The sequence below is a fragment of the Ascaphus truei genome, chromosome 6 (genome assembly GCF_040206685.1).
Source record: "Ascaphus truei isolate aAscTru1 chromosome 6, aAscTru1.hap1, whole genome shotgun sequence".
Taxonomy (NCBI): Eukaryota; Metazoa; Chordata; class Amphibia; order Anura; family Ascaphidae; genus Ascaphus; species Ascaphus truei.
The window spans coordinates 65,651,195-65,675,951 of NC_134488.1; the positions used below are offsets into that span (position 1 = coordinate 65,651,195).

Here is a 24,757-nt window from a genome sequence, read left to right on the forward strand (position 1 = left end):
GGAAAAGAGAAGCAGGGGTGAGAGGGTATGCTGTGAGAAATACATAAGCAAAGTGGGAGAGACAGCAAGTAACTCCACTGTGTAGATAGATTGTAAGGTCTTTGAATAAGGGTCCTTCTTACCTATTGCACAAGTGTATGTAACGGGTATTCCACCCCACCCAATCTCATATGTAGTGTGGGTGAGTAGAACATGTGGTGTTACCGGTGTGGTGCGTATACCTGCAGGCTCACAGGAGGTCTGAGCCTCCGCTAATGAGAGCCTGGGGTGAATCCTCTGGAACGGATCTTCGTTTACAGCGCCTCCACCTATGTAGGATTCTAGGGAAGTGTAGAATGACCCTACATAGGAACCCAATAAGAAACTACACACACAGTGATTTTATATAACTAAGGGCTTTACTACGAACATAGAGAATATCATAATCCATTACATAACATCATAACCTGTGTCCCTCTCACGAGGAGACACTACCCGTGGTGACGTCTCGCAGGACGATTCCCCGACACCAGGTGATCCCACCCAGTGTCCCAAGAACCCCACCCAATGTCCCGTACTCCTACAGAGATAGTCACTGGGTGACTGCGCAGTCACTAAAACCTCTAGGCCTGTTGGTGCACATATAATATTGATACCTTCCGAGCACTCCGATGCTCGGGCCTGCAACACTCTTCTCAAAGGGTCAGACGTCCGTCTGATCCTTTCCAGGTACTCTGCCGGTGGACCCCAACGAGGGTCCCACCGCTCCACGGGAACTGCAACCGATCACAGCAACACCAACCGCATGGGAACAGCAACCGCCGTTATCAGCTTTCTGCCTTACTACTTCTAGAGTGACAGCAACCCTAACCTAGGGCCTGTCCCTGAGGAACCGCAACCTGGGATGGCTTGGGGAAAACTCCTAGGGCCTGTGGAACATTAACCTGCCCCCCTTCCCCTAGCTACCCAGTCTCAACTGTAACTGCTAATCATAACAGCCTAACGCACCTGCAGCCAACACTCAGCTCACACTGTCAGCCTGCAGGGATCCACACACACTTCACACACACTGCACGCACTGCGCCCAGCACATGCAGCGACACACACACAGACAGCTGCAATCACACACAGCCACCTGGATCCCGTAGCAATCCACTGCACACACGCTGTGTCTATTTGCCAGTGCGCACAGCACTACCCGCTGTGGCACTGCCAAACCTGCACCTTACACACACTAAGGGCGACCTCCCTATCTAGGGCCGTCCCTTATCAGTTACCCACTAACCTGGTGGGGAGTTGGGGCCTACCTGGAGGGTGAGGGTACCTATCTGGATGCAGGAGCTGCACTCACTCCCTGCATCCTTCCTTCCCCTTCAGCTCCGCTGCTCCAACTGACGTGCCTCATGCAAAGCCCAGGAAATGTATCTATTTTCCCTCCAGGGCAGTCCTACAGCCCCATTGGCTCCTATCAAGCACCTGGTGCCTGCCTCGCTATGCCTCATGGGAATTGTAGTCCCGAGGCCCCTACAATAACATTGGGGCCGCGTGCGTTCCTCCCCTCTGCCTACACTAACTCCTAATGGCCGCCGCAAGCTCTCCCTATGCTTCCCTACCCTCGCGTGACCTCCTAAGAGCTGCCTTAGCTCCCTACCCCTATCTGCGCATGCGCGACCTATCTGGGGCTCTCCTGCCCTCGCGCGATCACTGCGCATGCGCGACTTGAAGCGCAATGGCGGCGCCCTGCTCTGCGGCCGCCGGGACCTTAGAGACGCGATCGCGGCCTTAGCAACGGCCCGATCGCGTCCCCGGCAACCGGCCGCAGGCAGGAGAAGCCGCGCTGCTCCCTGCTCCAGCCCCCACCCTTGGAAGCAGCCGTCGGGTTGTTCAGTACCCGCGATCGAGCTGCGCCAGGGGAGGGGGGTCTCCAGGAGATGCTGGGGATCAGGGTTACACTCTCCCCCTGGTGAAACACCCAACGCCCTCGCTTGGGGAACGACATAGCATGGTACACAGTTATACAATGAAAAGGCAGTGCATATGTACAACTTATCAATGGTGACTTTAAACCCCAGGTTACAATGCATTTCACACCCATTAATACCCGAGACTAGCTGAGACCGTTTGTGGGGTGCCCCTACCAGATCAGATGGGGGTACCTCACTTTTGCGTCCGTGAGCCTCCCCCAGAAAAATTTCTTGGAGAGCACACTCTAAGGCGACAGTTTCTGGCTCTTCGCTACTTCCTCCCCCTGGTGGAAGGAGTAGCCCAGTGTCTCTGAAGCAGACCTTTACCCAGTCATCCGCGGCAGGGATGCGGTAGACCAGGAGGCCAGGACCTTTCCCGCGGTCCACCACCTGGCGAATGGCACGCTCCTTTTTGGGCGTAAAGGAGGCCAGTCTCCCTGGATCTTCCTTTACACAGTCCTTGTCCCTACGGACTTGCGAGGCTTCCACTGAGAAGCGAGCACTGGGGAATGTCTCGGTTTCACCTGGCAGGGGGGGAAAAGTAGACACCTTACCCCTGCGGTGATTCACGGTGGCTAACAGGTCCTCGGGGACGCTGTCAATTCCCACCTTGGTGGTATCGGGACCTGCCCCCGGCACTTCTGGGGCAGTCCACTTACGCGCTGAAAACTCGGAAGCGTTGGATCCGAGTCCTGGGACCACTCGTGTCGGAGCACACGGGCTCACACTCCACTCAGGAACCGTAGCTTTGGCCTTCTTCACGGCCACTTCCATCGGAGTCTGTGGGGAACAAGGGGGTTCCTTACCACTCGGCTGGCTGACGATGGGCTTCCCTTCTTCCGGAAGGATCGGCGGTAGACACTGGTCCACTCTCTCCTCTGGACAGCTACCTTCTAGTGAGGACACCTCCGCCAGGACGCGATGCAGAGGGGAGCCCTTCGCCCTGGTGACCAGACTTAAGGAGCCATCGTGCTCCGCGGTCACCTGGAGGCTCACCCCCGACACCCCTGGGGCAGTCGACTCACCCTTGTCGGCGTTAGGTACTGGTCCCACGCCTAGGACCGATGGTACCTCTGTAGTAGGTCTGACTGACCATCGTAGGGCACACGGGCCCACAGCAGGATCCGCAACATCGGAATACACCTCTTCCAGGGTACACGGACCCACAGCAGACTCTGTATCCTCTGCATCACCGCTGGGGTGGTTCGCCGGTAGGCGCATCGCCACCGATGGGACTTCCACCTTTTCCCCGGAAGATATCATGACAGTATCCTCCGCAAGGTAGTCACCAGATTCTCCTGAAATGCAGCCAGTGGTTGTGGGTACGAAGCTGGCGTGCTCCGGTACCTCCACTGCAGCCGCACTCTTCTCTGCCAAGGGTTCACTTAGCTCCTTAGCTGGCTCTGTAGGCTGGGGTACAATAGGCATCAAGAAAATTGCACCGCAACAATCACATCTGGGCTCCCACGCCAGTGCTCCCCTAGAACAGTCACAGGTGGGGCTAAAGCACTGTGTACACGGCTCCCCATCTACCTCGGTGATCCTGAAGTCTAGTGGCACTTGGGACATGACGGCTCCCTCGTCATAGGCTTCTTGCAAGCAGGGGCACAGGAGCATAAGGAGATCTATTCCTGGCGCTCGCCAGGGCACATACACATTAGGGTGTATCCCCTGACAGTCTATCTCATCCTCATCATAGAACAGAGAGTCTATCTCATCCTCATCCTTAGAGATCAGAGTGTCTATCACAGCGTCCACGTATGGTTGAAGATGACCGTGCTTGCTCCCCCTGGTGGAATCTAAAGGAAGGGCACTTTTTACTGGGGAGTGGTTTTGGCTCTGCTCCGAGTCACTCACATCACAGGGGAGGGGCTCTGATTTTCGCGCCAAACCTGGACAGAATGTTGCGACATCTTTCTGTGCAGGCTTGCAGTCAGCAGCACGTGCGCTCTCCTGATTTGGCGGGAGACGCCATTTTGCTGGGTCGGCATAGACTAGGGGGTACCCTTCTGAGGGGCCCCCGGGCATGAACAGCGCGGACGGTGCCTCTGCCAGGCATATATCCTCAGTGTGAGTTACAACAAAAAGTATGGTTTTCCATGTGGACGTGGGATCTTGCTCTTCCTCTAAGACACATGCCCACGGCCACCCAGGAATTTTACACATATACTCCCGGACTTTAACCGCGGGTATAAGAGCGGAAATGCCTCCTACCGCCACTACCTGGCCAGGCTCCATATACTGCCGCAAAGCCCAGGCAAGGACCTCGTCTCTGGACTTCACAAACATGGCGACAAAAATAGGGACGGGACAATTTGAAAAAAATGGACAGGGCACCCCAGGTGTCTCTCAGCAGCGCCTCCAAATGTAACGCGTATTCCACCCCACCCAATCTCATATATAGTGTGGGTGAGTAGAACATGCAGTGTTACCGGTGTGGTGCGTATACCTGTCAGGCTCACAGGAGGTCTGAGCCTCCGCTAATGAGAGCCTGGGGTGAATCCTCTGGAACGAATCTTCTTTCAGCGCCTCCACCTATGTAGGATTCTAGGGAATGTAGAATGACCCTAACATAGGAACCCACTCAGAAACCAGATACACCAGTATTAGGGATAACAGGTTTACTGAATGAACAAACACTAATAAGGACAACTATTACATCATCTCTAGTACCATCACAACAGTATAACATCCCCACACGGTGCCCACAGCCCAACCCTTGTCCCATGGTCAGCGCTGCCACTATGTGTTAATAGAATGTTATGATCTGTTGGTGCACTTGTAGAGTACCTGCCGAGTGCTCCTGCACTCGGGCCTGCAACTACTTCTCAAAGGATCTGTCGACCTGGATCCCGTCTGATCCGGTGCTGTGAATCTTTGCTTGGGGTCCGCCAGGGGTGATCCCACCCGGGAGATAGTCTTTATCTTTGAACACCGACTTGAGCCCAAGTCGCCTTATGGGAACTGCAGCATCCGCTGATCCCTATCCAACCTTGGCACTATATGACAGGGTCCCTAACCTAGGGCCTGTCCCTGATGTACCGCAACCTGAGGTGACTTGGAGAAAACTCCTAGGGCCTGTGGAACATTAACCTGCCCCCCTTCCCCTAGCTACCCAGTCTCAACTGTAACTGCTAATCCTAACAGCCTAACGCACCTGCAGCCAACACTCAGCTCACACTGTCAGCCTGCAGGGATCCACACACACTTCACACACACTGCACGCACTGCGCCCAGCACATGCAGCGACACACACACAGACAGCTGCAATCACACACAGCCACCTGGATCCCGTAGCAATCCACTGCACACACGCTGTGTCTATTTGCCAGTGCGCACAGCACTACCCACTGTGGCACTGCCAAACCTGCACCTTACACACACTAAGGGCGACCTCCCTATCTAGGGCCGTCCCTTATCAGTTACCCACTAACCTGGTGGGGAGTTGGGGCCTACCTGGAGGGTGAGGGTACCTATCTGGATGCAGGAGCTGCACTCACTCCCTGCATCCTTCCTTCCCCTTCAGCTCCGCTGCTCCAACTGACGTGCCTCATGCAAAGCCCGGGAAATGTATCTATTTTCCCTCCAGGGCAGTCCTACAGCCCTATTGGCTCCTATCAAGCACCTGGTGCCTGCCTCGCTATGCCTCATGGGAATTGTAGTCCCGAGGCCCCTACAATAACATTGGGGCCGCGTGCGTTCCTCCCCTCTGCCTACACTAACTCCTAATGGCCGCCGCAAGCTCTCCCTATGCTTCCCTACCCTCGCGTGACCTCCTAAGAGCTGCCTTAGCTCCCTACCCCTATCTGCGCATGCGCGACCTATCTGGGGCTCTCCTGCCCTCGCGCGATCACTGCGCATGCGCGACTTGAAGCGCAATGGCGGCGCCCTGCTCTGCGGCCGCCGGGACCTTAGAGACGCGATCGCGGCCTTAGCAACGGCCCGATCGCGTCCCCGGCAACCGGCCGCAGGCAGGAGAAGCCGCGCTGCTCCCTGCTCCAGCCCCCACCCTTGGAAGCAGCCGTCGGGTTGTTCAGTACCCGCGATCGAGCTGCGCCAGGGGAGGGGGGTCTCCAGGAGATGCTGGGGACCAGGGTTACATGTATATTTATATACCAGTTATTTTTTTTATTGTCGTCACTCCCCTATTGTGCTGCACTATATATGTTATAAGTAACGAATACATATGTAACCCCGGTCTCTTTTCAGCCCCAGACCCGCCATGTAGCGCTCCGAGGCTCTGCGGCACACCAGGCTAGCGGCGGCCGCCATGACAGGTTGAGCGAGTGTGCGCGTTGGTCGCGCAGGCGCAGTAAGGGTAGCGCACGCGGTACCAATGCTAAAGAGGTCCTGAGTGGACTACAATTCCCAGCAGCCTCTGGGGATTGCCCTTTCACCCACATCACGTGCAGCCAGCCAGCAAATAGGGTTTTGCAGCTTCTCCTGTGGAGGAAGGCTACAATGTTGCGGGGACCACGTTTGGCAGTTGAAGCTGGGAGCAGGAAGGGGAAGGAAGGGTGTAGGGAGCAAGTGGCTCCTACACCAGGTAAGGTAGTTCCCCAAGTCCCAGGCAGGCCCCAATCCCCACCAGGGTAGGGGGTAGGTACTGAGGGACGGCCCCTAGGTTAGGGACTCTGCCCTTAGGTGTGAGTGTGCAGTCTTGTCAGTGTCACGGCTGGTAGTGCTGTGAGCGCTGACAAGTAGGCACAGCGTGTGCCGTGCAGTGTAGCTGCAGGTACCGGTTGAGTGCAGTGAGGTTGCTGCAGGTACCAAGTGAGTGCAGTGGGTTGCTGCAGGTTCAGTGTGTGTGCAGTGCGGTTGCTGCAGGTACCGGTTGAGTGCAGTGCGGTTGCTGCAGGTACCGGTTGAATGCAGTGCGGTTGCTGCAGGTACTGTGTGAGTGCAGTGTGTTTGCTGCAGGTTTAGGTTGAGTAGTCAGAGGGGATCCGGGAGGTGAAGAGAGAGGTAGTGTGGGTGCAGGGGGTCAGTGACCCACCTGCATAGGACAGGCTACCCCGTTGGCCCCTAGGAGTGTTCACTGAAGACACCAAAGGTTGCTGTGCTGCAGGGATGGCCTATAGTAGTAGCGAGCATCACCCTTACTGAGTACCAGCTAGGGACAAAGGGACAAGCGTGCGGAGCAGGTCTGCTGGCGAGTCGTCTGGGACCAGACGGCTGGACATTGAGACCCAGGAGGCAGACTGCTGATTCATCTGACACTTTGCGAAGAGGTACCGGTCACCGCCGTGACCGGAAGGTACTATAACATCAAGTGCACCAACACCGGTCAACAGGCGCTGATCCCGCCTTAGGCTAAACTCTTTAGGAACACTGAGCGAGTGGTTAAAGAACTGAGCCTATACCATCACTTTAATATATATGGATAAGGTGTGTGGGGCACGCGGTGAGGGGACGGAGGCATTGCTCCTGATGAGAGTGGCCGGGCCACTAAGGTTACACGTTAAGGTTATATTGCTATAATATAGAGTGATAAGGTTCCGTGCAATATCATATAGTAAAACTGGTTACAATCATAAGGTGTTGTATGTTTCTTGACCAGGGGAATCTCACATCACGGGGATCCTGGGTAAGTGGAGGCGCTGCGCTAAGTGTATGAGTGTTACCCCAGGCTCCCAGCTAGCGGAGGCTCACATCTCCTGGAGCCGCAGGTGTTATACAGTGACCAGTAGTTCCTTTGGGAGGGTTCAGAAAAAGGGCTACACATAATTGATAAATGATGAGGTATACAGTAAATAAATAATAAGATGAGTTTATATGTCTCTTCTAATATGTTGTTAGCGCTTTAACACTACTTATACTCAATGGCATACACAAGTGCTGAAGGCTGATGTTGTGCAGCAAATGACAGAAACTAACAGGTTGAAATAATAGTGCAGTATGGAGTAGATGCAAACAAGGAAGACATTCAGTACTGCAACAGAAGCATGACACACTTTTGGGGCTACAAACAAATGTAATTCTTAATGTAGCTCCCCCGGTGGTGGAGTCCAGGCTGCACATTTCTGGTATGGCAGCCCCCGGGTCGCAGACAGATTTCCCGGGGCCCAGGACTAGAGTTAAGTCCGCCCACCCCCCTCCGTGGTATTGTGAGCCCCCCCATTTCAAACCTCACAAGCTCCCTCTATTTCCACCCCTCTTCCCATGTCTTTATCCACTCTGTCTCACTCCCTCTTCTCAGTCACCCCCTCTCAAAGGGGAAGTTCGGGGAGCGGAGATCCTATAGGAGATAGAAATAGAATTGCAATGCAAAAGAATGTAACAATTGTAAAGTCCAAGTGGTAATGATGTGGTGTCAATATTGGGTGGACAATGCCACTACTCACATGGCCATGTGAGCACGAAATGCCTTGAAAGGTATCTTTATGGGTATCCCTCAAATCACCCCTGTTCTCCCTGGATCTTGCAGTCAAGTGGTAGGTGAAAGGTAGGTATGTGTTCCTCTCCACTTTGTTTTCCATGGATCATGCAGTCAGGAGATAGGTAGTAGGCGGGGGATTCCCTGTATCACAGCCATGGGAGCGATGCCAAGCTGCCACACTATGAATACCGATCTGTCGGAGCTTTCCTTTACTCTATGTGACTTCATGATTGATTGTTTTTTTATCTGTGCTATATAAATATATTTTTACACTCATATCTCTCTGTGCCAATATATATTCATGTGGGATAGAATTTACCACATTCGTGGGGAGGAAAATACACTCGCCTACTACCTATCTCCTGACTGCATGATGCAGAGGAAACAGAGTGGAGAGGAACACATACCTACCTACCTTACACCTACCACTTGACTGCAAGATCCAGGGAGAACAGAGGTGATCTGAGGGATATCCATTGATACCTTTTTAAGGCATTTCGTGCTCATGTGGCCATGTGAGTAGTGGCATTGTCCACCCAATATTGATACCACATAATTACCACTTGGACTTTACAATTGTTACACTATGTATGCATTTCTACTTATATCTCCTACATGATCTGCGCTTCCCGAACTTCACCTTTGCAACTTTCATGAGGATCTGAGGAGGATCCTATTGTGTCGAGCAGAAAATCTATAATTGTATTGTATTATCACATTGATTATTTTCACTTATAAGACTATGCACTTCTTTAATATTCACTATTTTACCTCCCTTGTATTAGAGAGCACCTCAACAATTTTCTGTTCACAATCTCCCTGTCACGGGAGACCAGGAATTTACACCTTTATACCGGGATCATATCACTGAGCAAAACCAAGAAGTAAAACAAATTGCAATTTATTCCTTAGAAACAGACATACACACAATGGACATACACACAATATGCAGAAGAAAACACACTTACTGGGGGTCTGGGCTACAAAACTGACCTTTCCTAGTTAAAGTCTTTAGGTTGACCGGGAGTTACCCGCAAAAGTCCTGGAACTCAATTCGGCATACGTTACCAGACGCCACCGTTGTATCTATTCCGGAGATGCCAAAACCCCTTGACCGGGAGAAAGCACCAAACGTCCTGGTACTCTTTTTGGCGTGTGTTTCCAGCCGCGACCGCTACGTTCTCTTTTCAGAACTTGACCCTGAAAAGTGTGACTAAGGTTAGGTCCCCGCTGCAGCCTGCGGCACGTGCCTCCCACCAGCTCCTTTCCTTCTCCCTGGCAGTCCCCTGTGCCTCCTCGCTCCCTGACTCACAACATATTGTGACACGTCAGCCGGCAGAGGCTACAACAGGATGATGTTCCCGAGCGGCGACGCGTCACATGGTGCGCCAGGGAGCCAATCATCAGATCACCAGGAAGCTGCAAGAGGAGATAGACAGGGGGGGGGGGGGGGGGGCGCTATGGGGAAGGAATACACTGTGAACCTGAGTTAAACTGTAAACCTTATACAGTAGCCACACTGGCTATTAAACATTTTATGAAACAAAAAATATTTCCCATTTTTTCTTCTAAGTCCTGAAGTGAAATGACAAGATGCTTAGTTGCAATCCCATAGCTGTAGCTCCTTCCCTTAAGGAACCCTAATTTTCTTTAGAACCAAAAAACGCTTAGGCAGACTCCCAGGGCTGTGGCTCCTTTACTGAAACTTGGACTTAGGTTTCATAAAACCTCTCACAACTTAATATATAGTTGGAGAAACCTCCCAGATCTTCTATCATGATTCTGGGATACCTGGGCATATACTGGGGTACCCTCACTAACTTAGGGAACATTGACTGTACCTGGGATATACAAATCCCTATGCCCGTATTTACCTTTCTGGTCTGTGCTGAAGCAGGGAAACCTGGTGGTGAGTCGCGTAACTGTTTTCAAGGGAGGATTTTGACCGGAGTGATGTGCCTATATCTCCCCGGGAATATGACCTGATTCCCGGATACATTTTTGGTGTAGCCAGCAACTGTGGACCCCTGCTACCCAGACACAATCTGACAACACTTTTACCGCAAAGTCTCCCCTGAAACTCATAGCTTGAGAGTCTCCACTGGTTAGCACTCCTGGAAAGGTAAAACACACAAAAATTCTTTATTGCCATACAATTACATTCATTGCAGGTACAATACACAGGTTGAAGAGCTGAAACTCTTAAACATGAAACAGGGCTCAGAGATAACCAGTTGGGCATATTACCTTTATTTATGGCCTGGTCACCCCTTCCCCGTCCCACTCCCCCCCTCCAGCCTTGCATGTATTTCTCGCCCCTGCGTCTCACTCTTACTCCCTCTTTTCCTCACTCACTCCCTCCCTCCCCCTTTCCTCTCACTCGCCCACACTCAATCCCCCCACAAAATACATACCAAAAAACCCCACCCCTTAAATACATATAACCCCACCCCAGTACATAATAAAAAATATACACCCCCAATACATAATACAAATACACCCACCCCCCATACATAATAAAAATACACACACTTCCCACACCCCAATACATATTACACATACACCCCCACCCCCAATACATATTACAGATACACCCCCACCACATATTAAAAATACACCCCTCCCCCCAATACATATTAAAAATATACCCACCACCACAATACATATAAAAATGCACCCACACCAATAAATATAAAAATACACTCTCAATGCATATAAAAAAAACCCAATACATATAAGAAATACCCCCCACCACATATAAAAAATGCACCTCCCACCCCCAATACATATAAAAATACCCACCAAAAATACCCCAACCCCCGATACATATAAAATATACAGACTTACCTTGCGGATGGTTAGGCCGGGCCCGGTGTCTGCGGGGGGCCCAGCCGGCGCTGCAAATTGGGCCCGACCGCTGGCCAGGCCCGGCTGCTGGTCCTATCACGACCAAGTCTCTTCCTCACTCTGTCCCATGCCCACGCCGAGCTTCCAAAATCAGTGTGCGCCGGGCCTCCCTCTCATGCCGGCATGCGCCGGAAGCTGTGTCAAGCTTACTTTCGGCGTGCTGACGTCATAGAGGCCCATCGTGCACCAGCATTGGAAGCTCGGCGTATGACAGAGTGAGGAAGAGGACTGCAGCTGAGGAGTCAGAAAGGAATTAATTTCCCCCTTAAGGCTTATGAGAATAAGAAATTGATATTGTTGCATTGGGTTTATTTGTTTGCCTTCCTCTGGATCAATAAAACTACAAGTATAGGATGAGTTTCTCAGTCAAATTGAAATTGAATATACAGGTTAAACTCGATGGACATGTCTTGTTTCAACCTCATCTACTATGTAAGAGAATATGGAATTACCCAGTATACCGAGGCTGCTAACAGGTAGTGCACACACTTTATGGCAACTTGATTGAAGAGAGACCCAGCAATGATTAATGAAACAATAAGCCTCCGGCATTGAAAACAGGGAGTTGGGTAATAGTAAGCCGGATAGAGGTACAGGGGGACACCTCCCTAAGGGGCGCCCCCAAGTAAATCACAGCCCGGCACTAACCGCCTCAATAATCTCCCTGAAATACCGCGTGGAGGTTAGGAGTACTCACGAAAAAGCCGTCCCTGTTGGTGCAGGGAATTCTGCAGCGGCTTCCTCCTCTGGTGTAGCTGGCGTCAGCGTGCTCCTCCGGAAATGATGACACAGGAAGAAGGGGGTAGGATGGTCCGTGGTTCACAGCAACTTCAGCAGCCAACGCATGGATGTCTAAAAAAACTTTATTGATCGCTAGCAGCAAACATCAGGCAACCACTCTAACATGTTTCGTCCAGGCTATGGACTTTTTCAAAGAGTGCTGATAGTGTATGGCAGCCAAATAGATATAGGGAGTGGTGAGTGTATGCCACCAATAGAAACAGGGAACATATTTAAACCTCACCTGTGGTAGATTAATCATTAAAGTGGATAACTATCCCCCAACAATCCCCATAGCAATGGCTGCACAACAAGGTATTTACAACATACACATGAAAAATCTTAAAAACAAAACAGAACATATAATGGATAAATTTAAAAACACAACTACTGATGTTTTAAGTTACCAGCATCATTATTATTACTGTATATAAAGCTATATCAATTAATGGAAGTATACAGATGTATAACAAAGGATTTCATATATCTAGTACTTATAAAATCTTTTCAGTACTTATAAAGCATTTTCAGTATCAAGATTCACTTTAAAGGGATATAAACATTTTATCAATTTATTCACATAATTCATATCCATGAATACAGTGGCAACCGCATGACAGACAGTAACTTAATATGTCACCTCCCAGATCACAATGTAATTGGGTGAACACTGTGAACCCACCCCAAAACTTAGCCATTACCCCATCAGGAAGTGTTTCAGTTCCCACTCCTGATTGATGCCGGCCGGATGGAGTGTGTTCAGAGTGTACACCCAATACATTTCCTGTTTATTAAATACCCCCTCTCTATGGCCTCCTCTAGCGTTACAAGGGATATGTTCAATTGCCATATAGGAAAAGTTGGCTATTCCCCCTTTAGGGCATCTGGAGAAGTGTCTGGGAACTGGATGAGATACATCATTTTTTTTAATAAGCCTGACATGCTCGGCAATGCGGGTCTTGACTGGCCGAATGGTTCGTCCCACATACAATTTATTGCAACCACATCTCAAAAGATAAATGGTGTAGGATGTATTACAATTCAAAAATTCTTTAATAAAATATTTTTTTCCATTGATGTCAGTTTGGACAAATTTTGTACTATGAACATATTTACACATGGAACAATTTCCACATGCATAAAAACCTTTAGGAATACTACCAATTCTTTTAAGATCAGTTTTAGTTTGAAAGTGACTTGGCGAGAGGTGTGATGCTAGTGTCTTAGCCCTACGGAATGAAAATTTTGGTCCCTTCAAGGTAAACTCAGCAATATCCTTATCAAGGCACAGGGTGTGCCAATGTTTATGCACAATGTCGCATATAAGCTTGGATTGGCGACTATAAGTCGTGATGAATAATGGACTCATATCACTATACTTGCTCTTAGATTGTATGTACCCCTTATGATGTTTGTCTTTTTTCTTTTTATCGAGGATTCCAGGGCGATCCAAAGTCATAGCGTACTCGTATGCTGTCTGGATATCTGTATATTTGTAACCCCTGGCTTGGAATCTCTCAAATAGTGCTTGTGACTGCAAAGAGAAATTCTCGTCATCAGAACATATCCGTCTCAACCTTACAAATTGGGCCCTCGGAATACTTTTGATTAAAGATTGTGGATGACAACTTTTGGCTGACAGTAGTGTGTTTCGGGAGTTTGGCTTGCGAAATATGTCAGTTTGGATTAGCATGTCATGGTCTATGTAAAGGAGCAGGTCCAGATAATTGATGCAATTTATATTTTGTTCATAAGTGAATTTGATATTAACATTATTGATATTAAGTGTGTTTATAAATGCTACAAGTGATGATTCATCGCCGTCCCATATAATAATGAGATCGTCGATGAATCTTTTATAGTAAATAATTTGTGAACGATAAGAATTATTACTGTGATATATATATTGTGCTTCCCATAACCCCATGAATAAGTTTGCATATGATGGTGCAAAACTTGTGCCCATTGCAGTGCCTAATAATTGTAAATAAAAACGTGAATCAAATAAGAAATAATTGTGAGTTAATAAAAATTTAATAGATTCTAATAGAAAAGTGCAAAGTGAAGTGGACAGATGTGATAAATTTAAAAAGTGCGTGATAGCTAATAACCCGTGATCGTGATTAATGATGGAATACAGAGAGATCACGTCAAGGGTGACCCATCTGTATTCTTTTTTCCAGACCAGATCCTTTACATCTACCATGAGGTCCGTGGAATCCTTAATGAATGACGGTAATGCCAGTACCAATGGTTTGAGATAAGAGTCCACATACCGCGATAACCCATCTCCCAAAGATCCAATACCTGCCACTATAGGACGACCAGGAGGGTCGACCAGTGACTTATGGATCTTTGGGAGATGGTGGAATACCGGAATCACGGGATGTGGACTTCTCAAAAATTCAATCTCATGTTTGTCTAATGTACAAAGTATCTTTCCAAATTCAATAATTTCATCTAGTTGACTAATAAAGTCCTGTGTTGGATCCTTTTTAAGAAGTTTATACTGATCCGGATTCCCTAGCTGCCGTAATGCCTCCTGTTTGTATTGTAGGGTGGATAAAACCACAAGGGCTCCACCTTTATCAGCATTTCTAAACATGATGTCTTTGTTATGCTTCAAGGTGTCTAGTTCATGAATCTCCGTGTATGTCAGGTTATTGGCATGCATAGATGAGCAGGAGAAACCTTTAGATAAAATTTGAAGGTCTCTTTCTACCAACCTTTCAAATGCCGTAATGAAAGGCCCCCTATTGGCATTGGGGCAGAAGATAGACTTCTTTTTAAATCCTGAGGAGTGGGTGCCAAAGAAAGGTTGGGAGAAAGCATTGATTTCTTTGCCTTGCTGCTCAAGTAATGCGTCCAAGTCTGATAATACACAGGTTTCCTGAAAGGTATCAAGAGAAATATTAGTTAATGCATCATTAGTAACAATATTAGGTAGTTCATCATCAGTATTGGGTAATACAACATCATTATCAGAGTCAGACAAGTTATTAGTTTGAAAATGTCCTCTTGATATAAAAAACTTTTTTAAGGATAATTTGCGAGTAAACCAAAAAGAAAGAAGTACACATAGATGAGAGTGATAATAACGTCATTAATCTCTCAGGAGTGGAACTCTCCCATGCACAATTATCTCTACTAAATAAGGGACTGGGTTTTGCCCCGGTTCAGGACTTCCACTTGTTCCAGACTGTGATTGACCTCCAAAGGTTTACTCGCAAATTATCCTTAAAAAAGTTTTTTATATCAAGAGGACATTTTCAAACTAATAACTTGTCTGACTCTGATAATGATGTTGTATTACCCAATACTGATGATGAACTACCTAATATTGTTACTAATGATGCATTAACTAATATTTCTCTTGATACCTTTCAGGAAACCTGTGTATTATCAGACTTGGACGCATTACTTGAGCAGCAAGGCAAAGAAATCAATGCTTTCTCCCAACCTTTCTTTGGCACCCACTCCTCAGGATTTAAAAAGAAGTCTATCTTCTGCCCCAATGCCAATAGGGGGCCTTTCATTACGGCATTTGAAAGGTTGGTAGAAAGAGACCTTCAAATTTTATCTAAAGGTTTCTCCTGCTCATCTATGCATGCCAATAACCTGACATACACGGAGATTCATGAACTAGACACCTTGAAGCATAACAAAGACATCATGTTTAGAAATGCTGATAAATGTGGAGCCCTTGTGGTTTTATCCACCCTACAATACAAACAGGAGGCATTACGGCAGCTAGGGAATCCGGATCAGTATAAACTTCTTAAAAAGGATCCAACACAGGACTTTATTAGTCAACTAGATGAAATTATTGAATTTGGAAAGATACTTTGTACATTAGACAAACATGAGATTGAATTTTTGAGAAGTCCACATCCCGTGATTCCGGTATTCCACCATCTCCCAAAGATCCATAAGTCACTGGTCGACCCTCCTGGTCGTCCTATAGTGGCAGGTATTGGATCTTTGGGAGATGGGTTATCGCGGTATGTGGACTCTTATCTCAAACCATTGGTACTGGCATTACCGTCATTCATTAAGGATTCCACGGACCTCATGGTAGATGTAAAGGATCTGGTCTGGAAAAAAGAATACAGATGGGTCACCCTTGACGTGATCTCTCTGTATTCCATCATTAATCACGATCACGGGTTATTAGCTATCACGCACTTTTTAAATTTATCACATCTGTCCACTTCACTTTGCACTTTTCTATTAGAATCTATTAAATTTTTATTAACTCACAATTATTTCTTATTTGATTCACGTTTTTATTTACAATTATTAGGCACTGCAATGGGCACAAGTTTTGCACCATCATATGCAAACTTATTCATGGGGTTATGGGAAGCACAATATATATATCACAGTAATAATTCTTATCGTTCACAAATTATTTACTATAAAAGATTCATCGACGATCTCATTATTATATGGGACGGCGATGAATCATCACTTGTAGCATTTATAAACACACTTAATATCAATAATGTTAATATCAAATTCACTTATGAACAAAATATAAATTGCATCAATTATCTGGACCTGCTCCTTTACATAGACCATGACATGCTAATCCAAACTGACATATTTCGCAAGCCAAACTCCCGAAACACACTACTGTCAGCCAAAAGTTGTCATCCACAATCTTTAATCAAAAGTATTCCGAGGGCCCAATTTGTAAGTTTGAGACGGATATGTTCTGATGACGAGAATTTCTCTTTGCAGTCACAAGCACTATTTGAGAGATTCCAAGCCAGGGGTTACAAATATACAGATATCCAGACAGCATACGAGTACGCTATGACTTTGGATCGCCCTGGAATCCTCGATAAAAAGAAAAAAGACAAACATCATAAGGGGTACATACAATCTAAGAGCAAGTATAGTGATATGAGTCCATTATTCATCACGACTTATAGTCGCCAATCCAAGCTTATATGCGACATTGTGCATAAACATTGGCACACCCTGTGCCTTGATAAGGATATTGCTGAGTTTACCTTGAAGGGACCAAAATTTTCATTCCGTAGGGCTAAGACACTAGCATCACACCTCTCGCCAAGTCACTTTCAAACTAAAACTGATCTTAAAAGAATTGGTAGTATTCCTAAAGGTTTTTATGCATGTGGAAATTGTTCCATGTGTAAATATGTTCATAGTACAAAATTTGTCCAAACTGACATCAATGGAAAAAAATATTTTATTAAAGAATTTTTGAATTGTAATACATCCTACACCATTTATCTTTTGAGATGTGGTTGCAATAAATTGTATGTGGGACGAACCATTCGGCCAGTCAAGACCCGCATTGCCGAGCATGTCAGGCTTATTAAAAAAAATGATGTATCTCATCCAGTTCCCAGACACTTCTCCAGATGCCCTAAAGGGGGAATAGCCAACTTTTCCTATATGGCAATTGAACATATCCCTTGTAACGCTAGAGGAGGCCATAGAGAGGGGGTATTAAATAAACAGGAAATGTATTGGGTGTACACTCTGAACACACTCCATCCGGCCGGCATCAATCAGGAGTGGGAACTGAAACACTTCCTGATGGGGTAATGGCTAAGTTTTGGGGTGGGTTCACAGTGTTCACCCAATTACATTGTGATCTGGGAGGTGACATATTAAGTTACTGTCTGTCATGCGGTTGCCACTGTATTCATGGATATGAATTATGTGAATAAATTGATAAAATGTTTATATCCCTTTAAAGTGAATCTTGATACTGAAAATGCTTTATAAGTACTGAAAAGATTTTATAAGTACTAGATATATGAAATCCTTTGTTATACATCTGTATACTTCCATTAATTGATATAGCTTTATATACAGTAATAATAATGATGCTGGTAACTTAAAACATCAGTAGTTGTGTTTTTAAATTTATCCATTATATGTTCTGTTTTGTTTTTAAGATTTTTCATGTGTATGTTGTAAATACCTTGTTGTGCAGCCATTGCTATGGGGATTGTTGGGGGATAGTTATCCACTTTAATGATTAATCTACCACAGGTGAGGTTTAAATATGTTCCCTGTTTCTATTGGTGGCATACACTCACCACTCCCTATATCTATTTGGCTGCCATACACTATCAGCACTCTTTGAAAAAGTCCATAGCCTGGACGAAACATGTTAGAGTGGTTGCCTGATGTTTGCTGCTAGCGATCAATAAAGTTTTTTTAGACATCCATGCGTTGGCTGCTGAAGTTGCTGTGAACCACGGACCATCCTACCCCCTTCTTCCTCATCTACTATGTAATTATGTATGAGCAGGCAACAGAAACAACTATAAGTGGATGACTGAGGCACAGCCTAATTGGACCAATATCTTGTGTATTGAAGTTGAACATTTTATATACTATACTGTACTACACCTCAGATAGAGACAGAGTGGGGAGCTATGAGAGTGCTCTGGTGTTCTCCTTGCCATTCTCCCTTTCAGCATACATTGAAAGTATCACTGGGTAAATATTCTTCCATATGAGTAAAGTGAGGATAATCAGTAAATGGGCAAAAAGGACAGAGACATAAGGTCAAGGGCTCCCGAACTGCGTTATCATCTGATGTTTCCATCTCCTTGTATTAAGAAAATGTAGCCACTTGAGCTTTCACTGTCTGGACACAGGGGGGTGCTGGTTGACCAGAAAATTATGAGATTTGCATAGCATAAATTATTTTATAAAATGCAGGCAGTTCTGTGGTTTATGTAACCCCTTTTGCTTTGTAATGCAATTGCTGTCCCTTCTGCAGTCCCTTCTGGCAGCAAAAGGGTTACATTCTATTTTTAGCGAGTAGGCATCATCAAGTGCATAAAGATGCATTGAAGGCTTTGGGGCCTATTCTAGTAGCGTTGATGAGTTTGCTGCTATCTCGCAAGGTTTGGATGTTCCCGCCGAACGGGTTGTCATTTGTGTTATGATGGTATTCAGAATGAGAATGAATTTGAAACCATCTCAAACCGTGAGGTAGGAAAATGCCAATACCGCTCGGGACACAGCGATGAGACCTCAGCCTCTCTCAAAGTTCTCCCCATACGATCTGGCTGCAGCTGCATAGAGCTGCAGATAGAGAGCTGCAGAGAGAGAGCCGCCTCTCCCTGCACAACTCTCACAAGCGATCGCAGTGTTTTTATTTACATTTTAAAACTAATGTGCGGGAGCAGGGGGTCTCCGGAACCGCATTAATTTCAGGTTCGGGGACCCACTGCTTTACAGGTCGGGGGTGCACTGCTTCCCAAGTTACAGGTATGGGGTGCCGGTATCTCCAATGCATTTAAATGTAACGTGACGCGGGAGATTTAAACATTGCATAGAGATACCGGCACCACATAACGGGGCCTGTAACTGAGGAAGCAAGGGGTCCCGGACCTGAAATCAAGACGGTTCTGCTCAGGAGACCCACTGCTCCCACACACTAGTATTCAAATTTTAATAAAAAACGCTTCATTACATTAGCGGCTAGCCGCTAAGGCAATGAAGGGGTTAAACCAGAGTACCCTGTTTATTGGGGGCAGAGGGGGGGGGGGAGGTAAAGAGGGTAGTTGCCCCAGGGCGGGTGGTTAGGCCTGCCGGAAATGTTGCGGGAGGAGTTAACCCCATCACTACCATAGCGGTGGGAACTGCTGGGGTAATGAAGTGGTTAACCACTCCCGCTACCCACCTGAAAGGCCTAACCACCCTTGGGGCAACTACCCCCTTCACCCAATCCGTCAACCCCCGACAAACATTTAAAAACACAAAAACCCTACTACCCACCTCCTCTACCCCAAACAACCCCTCCCCCCCAACACATATAGTACAGTAATGGGCAAAATTACTATTATACAGGTATGGATAATAGCTAATTTGCCCATTCCAAATAAAACATTATCCAGCCAGCATAAAGTAAATAAAACTTCTACTTACCCCTGCCAGAATGTAGGCCGTTCTCGTCTTCCTCCCTGTCCATGTCCTCCGTTGGCAGGAACACAACAATAAAAAATACAAACTAATGGCCCCTAACCCCTTAATCACCTTAGCGATTAGTAACCGCTATAGTAATTAAGGGGTTACCCCCTCCTCTGCTAACCACCCTCTACCCATTGATTGGCACAGTGATACATCATGCTCATATAATATAGGCATGATTAGCCACTATGGCAGTCAGTAGGCAAACAAAAAAGAATAACAATCACCAAAAATAAACCAAAATAACAATCACCAAAAATAAACCAGAATTAAACACACTGCTTTTTCAGTATTACATTGATGAAGAGAACATCAATGTGTCCGCTGTGCAGTAGTGCGGAATCGGCGCTATCACACTTTATAGAATTTATAGAATATAAAAGTGATACTGCGCTCAACGATTTGTGATATATTGTGTAAAAAATACCAATACCCTTAAATAAAGGTGATTTAAATAAATTTAGTTTGAACATCAATATAGTGATTAACTTAACCAAAATAAAGTGCTGTGTTAGAAATAAAACAATAGTGTTGTTTAAACCTGTTCCATTAAGGTTAATGTAAAGAAGAGGTAACTGCTGCTGTTCTCGTGGGATGGCCCCACAACCAATACTAGAACAAAAAAAACAAAAAGAGAGAACAGCGCAAGACCTCATAGTATAGTAAATAAATATCTGTATTAGTTTCATTCAGCAGGTGAGTATTGCACGTACATTAATATATTAGATATTAGGCATGACATGTTATGACAGACTCCGGCAGCTGGACTTAAGTCCTTTCAAAATTGACTTTTATTACGAGACTATTTTTGGACTGTTATCCAACTTTTTTCTTGAAATTTCGGATAGCATTCACAATCTCACAATAGTGTTAAGTAACACAGTTTTATGTTGTATATATTCACTTTAATATTGCACATTACATAGTAAGTGGCTAGCGTTTCTCTTTCTTTTTCCACTGTAACTAATGATCTGCATCAAATGTGACATATGTCAGTAAAACGTTTCTGACACAGACCAGACCAAATGAAACTACATTTTTTTCTTCTTTTGTCTGTCTAAGCTCACCTTTCTATAGCTTCATACATACAGCAGTTAGAGACGAAATCTGTACCTACTGTAAGTATCATTATGCAGAGCAGCATGTTCATTTTAAAATATTCTAATAAGTACAGCACTGGACATAATGGCAATGCACACGCAGCACCAGTCCTTCCTTGATTTAAGGCATACACATGAAATGAACGCACTCACCCTTCGTGTGATGTTCTAGTTATCTCCATGCATTTAAAAAAAGAAAAAAAGGCTCGGCCAAAATGGTAGCACAGGCTGCCAATTACTGCGAGTCACACAAAGCATAATAGGGCCACTTAGCTCTTTGCCACACACCCACTCCCGCTACCCTGTCTTAACAGGAGGAAGACAATGCAACTATTTTTGCTCCGAAACGACATAAAATAAACCAAAAGAGAAAGTCTTTGTATGTATAGTTACACCCATGTATGTGAATGAGATACCCCATTTAAATGCCGGGGAACCGCGCGAAGCCTTTGTAACTTCCTTTACTTTGACTCAGACAGCTTCGGGCAGCGCGTCACTGTGGCAACGCAGCGTCAGATGATGTCGCAGGGTCATTTGACCCCACGGCGTAATTTGTCGCTTTAGACAAGGTAAGGGAGGGTGCAAGCAGTGGGGGCGAGCAGGCAGGAGGGCGCAGGGCAAAAACTTTGCGCACCCCTGCTCTAGAGCATAGATGGGCAATTGCAGCCTGGGGGCCGCACGTGGCCCTCAGGGGTTTTACCTGCAGCCAGGACCACCGACAGAATTCTTGGGGCCCAAGATTAGAGTTTCGACTGGGGGCTCCCCACTCGTTGTCAGCCTTGCGAGCCCCTCCCCCTTTCACACACTCGTGAGCCTCCTCCTCTATTCTCCCCCCTCTCCCATGTATTTCTCTCACTCTACCCACTTCCCCACTATCACTTAATTATCCCACCTCTCATTCAATTCCGCTGTCTCAATACCCCACTGGCCACACGCACACACGCACACTCCCCCCCTCGATACCCATACAATTCCCCTCCCACAATAAACACACAATCCCCCACACAATAATTACCCCCCCTCCCACACACACACCCACACCCAATACAACACAAACACAGATGCAAAATGCAACAAACACACAAAACACAACACACACACACAAAAATTAAACAACTCCACAAAATGCAACACACACAAAATACAACAGACACACACACATAAAATGAAGCAGACACAAACACACACACACAAAATGCAACAGACACACACAAAATGCATTCACACACACTTACCTTGCTGGTAGCATGAGGGCGGCCGCATGCCCAGTCTCCCCCCACTGGCATCACACACAATTCCCCCCATACTGATACAATTCCCCTCCCATAATACCCACACAATCCCCCACACTATAATTACCCCTCCTCCCACACACACAAAATACAACACACACCCAAAATGCAACACAGACACAAAATGCAAAAGACACACACATACTTAACTTGATGGTGGTCTGAGGGCAGCTGCCGGACCCAGGTCTCCCCAGCTCCTGTGGGCCTCCTCCTCTCCAGTTGCGGACCTGCCTCTCTCTCCGGGTCTCTCTCTCGCCGGGTCTCTCTCTCGCCGGAAGCTGGTCCCAGACGGAAGTCCAGGCCAGCTTCCGGTGAAAAAGAGGGCGGAGAGAGGCAGGAGGCCTGCAGGAGCGGCGGCTGTGGGAGGCTAGGCAGCCAGATGCAGAAGTTGGGCCAAATTCCAGTGCCGGCCGTTCGGACCCACAGCCGCAGGGCCCGGGACAACTGTCCCAGCTCTTCCCCTCATGTTGGCAGCCCTGCATGCAGCCCTCAACTGCTGGCTGCCCCAGCAGCCCACTCTCCCCAGTGCAGAATGGGCAGAAATGTTGCTGTGATGGATTTTAGCTTCTCACCGCTCACTCAGCTGCTTAAAGACAGCAGGCTGGTAAATACTGGGACTGTATTCATCAGCACACTGGCATTATGAAGCTTCTACCCACGGCTGCAACATCTCTTCTGCCTGTGCACTATATATATATATATATATACACAACACACAAAAAGGTTCAGGGCACTCTAAATGGGTAAAGGAAAAAGGAATATAACGTATCTTGACAGTCGTGGTGCTAGCAGTGCAGCCAGGATCACCACCCAGCAGCCAGAATATACAAAGTAGCGATCCAAAAAATCTGCAGCACTCAAAAAATATATCAATTGCAAATCTATTTTAATTTAACATCACAAGCATCAGGGGTAATAACAGAAAAAAAATGGAGCGACGTTTCGGACCTCCCGGTCCTTTCTCAAGCCCCTATGTGTGTGTGTGTGTGTGTGTGTGTGTGTATATATATATATATATATATATATATATATATATATACAGTTAGGTCTGGAAATAATTGGACACTGACACAATTTTTATAATTTTGGCTCTGTACGCCACCACAATGGATTTGAAATGAAACAACCGAGATGCAAAAGAAGTGCAGACTTACAGCTTTAATTCATGGGGTTGAACAAAAATATCGTATGAAACGTTTAGGAATTGCAACCATTTTCATACACAGTCCCCTTATTTCAGGGGCTCAAATGTAATTGGACAAATTAACACAATCATAAATAAAATGTTCATTTTTAATACGTTGTCGAGAATCCTTTGCAGGCAATGACTGCTTGAAGTCTGGAACGCATAGACATCACCAAACGCTGGGTTTCCTCCTTTCTGATTCTTTGCCAGGCATTTACTGCAGCTGTCTTCAGTTGTTGTTTGTTCGTGGGTCTTTCTGCCTTAAGTTTTGCCTTCAGCAAGTGAAATCTATGCTCGATCGGGTTGAGATCAGGTGATTGACTCGGCCATTGCAGAATGTTCCACTTCTTTGCCTTAAAAAAACTCCTGGGTTGCTTTCGCAGTATGTTTTGCGTCATTGTATATCTGTAAAGTGAAGCACCGTCCAATCAACTTTGCTGAATTTGGCTGAATCTGAGCAGACAATATATCCCTATACACTTCAGAATTCATCCAGCTGCTTCTGTCTTCTGTCACATCATCAATAAACACTAGTGACCCCATGCTATTGTAAGCCATGCATGCCCATGCCATCACACTGCTTCCACTGTGATTTACAGATGATGTAGTATGCTTCGGATCATGAGCCGTTCCAAGCCTTCTCCATACTTTTTTCTTCCCATCATTCTGGTACAGGTTGATCTTAGTTTCATCTGTCCAAAGAATGCTGTTCCAGAACTGGGCTGGCTTTTTTAGATATTGTTTGGCAAAGTCTAATCTGGCCTTTCTATTCTTGAGGCTTATGAATGGTTTGCACCTTGTGGTGAACCCTCTGTATTTGCTCTCGTGAACCCTCTGTATTTGCTCTCTTCTCTTTATGGTAGATTTGGATAATGATATGCCTACCTCCTGGAGAGTGTTCTTCACTTGGCTGGATGTTGTGAAGGGGTTTTCCTTTACCATGGTAAGGATCCAACGATTATCCACCACTGTTGTCTTCCGTGGACGTCCAGGCCTTTCTGTGTTGCAGAGCTCATCAGTGCGTTCTTTTTTTCTCAGAATGTTCCAAACTGTTGATTTGGCCGCTCCTAATGTTCCTGCTATCTCTCTGATGGATTTTTTTTTTTTTTTTGCAGCCTAAGGATGCCCTGTTTTACTTGCATTGAGAGCTCCTTTGACCGCATGTTGTGGGTTCACAGCAACAGCTTCCAAATGCGCATGCC

The 24,757-nt window shown here is 46.4% G+C and overlaps 1 long non-coding RNA gene across 1 annotated transcript in view; it reads right to left on the reverse strand.

Annotated features, from left to right (window-relative positions):
• LOC142497185 (uncharacterized) overlaps nucleotides 1-22,635 on the reverse strand; it is a 34,426-nt gene extending 11,791 nt beyond the window's left edge. Inside the window, exon 1 of the long non-coding RNA XR_012802196.1 lies at nucleotides 22,515-22,635. This is a non-coding gene — a long non-coding RNA (uncharacterized LOC142497185). The remainder of the gene's footprint in view (nucleotides 1-22,514) is intronic.
• Nucleotides 22,636-24,757: the final 2,122 nt, after the last annotated feature.